Below are 2,782 nucleotides of genomic sequence, written 5' to 3'. Positions count from 1 at the left end.
TTCACATAGTTCATACTTGATAGCATTTTATAAGGTTAGGTTAACTCCCTGTGTTTTTTAAATTTTTTCGTCTTTTAATTAGTATGAAAGAAGATTCTTCAGAAAAATGCTTTAACGATTGCCAACAGGCTTCATCATAAAATATTATATAAAAAATATGAGTAATGATTTATAAAACCTTTCTACGCTTATGCATAAATCCTTAAATTATTACCCTTCAATTTAATAGAGATCATTAAAAAAATTAAATATCATATTCATGCGATAATTTTTTAATAAAATTATACTAAATTTAATGATAATCATTTAAAATCCTACATAGACAAAAAAAAAAATTCCCTAAAACCATTACACAAAAATATATATGTGATCTATCACTTTGCTGTTTTCTAGTGGCATATTTCCCTTTTCTACTTATTCTTTTGCTTTTCCTGTGGATCGCATGTGAGTGCCATTATTTCCTTCTTTATTTCCTAGGGCCCAGTAGCCTCGTCTACTGTTCCATTCAGCTAGGCAGTGCATTTGTTGAGGTAATAATTGCGTTTTCATAATATTCTTATTCGAAAAAGGTCTATATAAGGGTGAGCCCAAAACAATCAAACTAAGTGTGTATCGAAAATTATGGGCCAAATAGTTAACAACATTTGAAATTTCATTTCAGTCCCATGCGAGAAACATATTAAGGCAGTAGTGAGACATAATGTTTACTTTCTTAATTCTGACCTAAATTGCTGAAAAATTCCACTCCAAAAACTTTTATGGTTGTTTTGACTATGAAATTAAAAATAAAAATATTGAATCCATCCATCACATGATCTGCATTAGAAAGATGACAAATTCAAGGTTAAAAAAAATAAAATTTAGTGCTTTTAGTGGCACATAGCATGTCGCTTATGTCACACATATTAAGTCATAAGTGATAGTATAAACCATTGTTCACAAAATCAAATCGGAATGATTAACTGGATATGGGTCTAGAAGCGGTTCAACCGGCCTAACCCGTAAACCGGCTGACTTTACCGCTCCAACCAGGCAAGTCTTGGGAGGTCAAAAAGGAGTTGAAAAAAAATTTAAAAAAAAATACAAAAAAAAAATGATAAAATATGAAAAGTATATAAAGAATGATTAAAACAAAACACATTAAAATGAAGTTGAAAATTAATGAAAATAATGGATTTTAATCCATTTTATATTTTTCAATGGCTATTTTTAAAATTTTCTAAAAAAGATGGGAAACTATAAAAGTGAGTATTAATGACCAAAATAATATTTAATCTTTGCCATAATTTAAAAAATATTTTAAAAAAAGCATTACAAATCAAATTCTTTATTTTTTAGAATTTATATACATCTTTTTAAAAAATACCAGTTGATTACCCTAACCGCCCAAAACTAGAACCGGCTAGTGGCCAGTTTCGATCTAACGAGGCGGTTAGTGGTTACATCGGGCGTTTTTTCAAACAATGGTATAAACCAATGGTTTAAAAAGCGGATTGGTGACCCGGATCGGGCACTTCAAAAACCGATCCGGATCCGCGAATAGGCGATCCAGATCAGGAATCGGCTGAATCAGTCCGATTAAAGCTTCAAAAAAATCCGAAAGAATTATTAAAATTCATTATAAATATTTTTTTTTAGGAATCCAATAAGAAATGAGGGTACTAGATTATTAACTTTCATTTTTTTTATCAATTTGTGAATATTGAGATGCTCTTTCCCTGTATAAACTTAAGTATTAAATTTGCATCACATAAAAGAAAAATCATAGAATTATCATGGATAAAATATATAATTATACATGGACTATAATAAATAGTAGACTAAATCATTGAAAGAATAGCCATTAAAATCTCGTTTTGGCGAAAAAACCTAATCTGCTAAAAAAACCCAAATTATTACAACCTAACTAACTATAATCCAAAATTATTACAACCTAACTAATTATAATATTATATACTTAAATTATAATTATTAGTTTACATTTTATAATTATTTTATTAGATAAATAATAACAAATTAAAAATATTTTATAATATTATCTAATTTAAAATGTATTATTGACAACTGTAAGAAAAATAGTACATTACATGATTTATAATGTAAAAATTAATAAATAAAATAAAAGATTTGGTTATCAATGTAAAAATTAATAAAATGTGTAAAATTTTTGGAAATAATACTTTAATTTATTATATGCCTAAGGAAGGGGGAATAAAAATTAGCTCAAGAAGGGATAAACTATTATATGGCCCAAGGGGGGATTCGAATTTGAGAAGTCAAAACAAATAACATTAGTGATAACCATCATGCTTCCTTAGCATATGTGTTTAAAATTGCCTATTAATAGCATATATTCACATTCTGTTTCCATTTAATGATGTTTGAAAATTATCCCACATCAAAGGATGAGTATTCAAATATGTTATATAAATAACTATGTAATTAGAAGATAAACACAAGTATGAAAACACTAGGGCATCCGTGCACATGCACGCATGCATGTGGCACGTGTGGCACATGTGGGAGTGGTGTGTGTCGCACGTGTGATGCGTACACACGTGTGAAGGTGTTTTTTAGGCCTGAACTGGTGCACACGTGCACGCGTACGTGTGTGTGTGGCATGTGTGAGAGTGTGTACCGTTCGTATCACACGTACACAAGTGTGGATGTGAAGGTGTTTTTGAGGCCTGAACCGGTGCACGCATGCATGTGTGTGTGGCACGTGTGGGAGTGTGTACCACTCGTGTCACACGTACACACGTGTGGGAGTGGTGCGTGTCGC

This window comes from Amborella trichopoda, chromosome 13 (assembly GCF_054954075.1).
Source record: "Amborella trichopoda isolate Santa Cruz 75 chromosome 13, AtrichopodaSantaCruz75HAP2 v2.0, whole genome shotgun sequence".
NCBI lineage: Eukaryota > Viridiplantae > Streptophyta > Magnoliopsida > Amborellales > Amborellaceae > Amborella > Amborella trichopoda.
Note: the sequence above shows the minus strand (reverse complement) of the source record.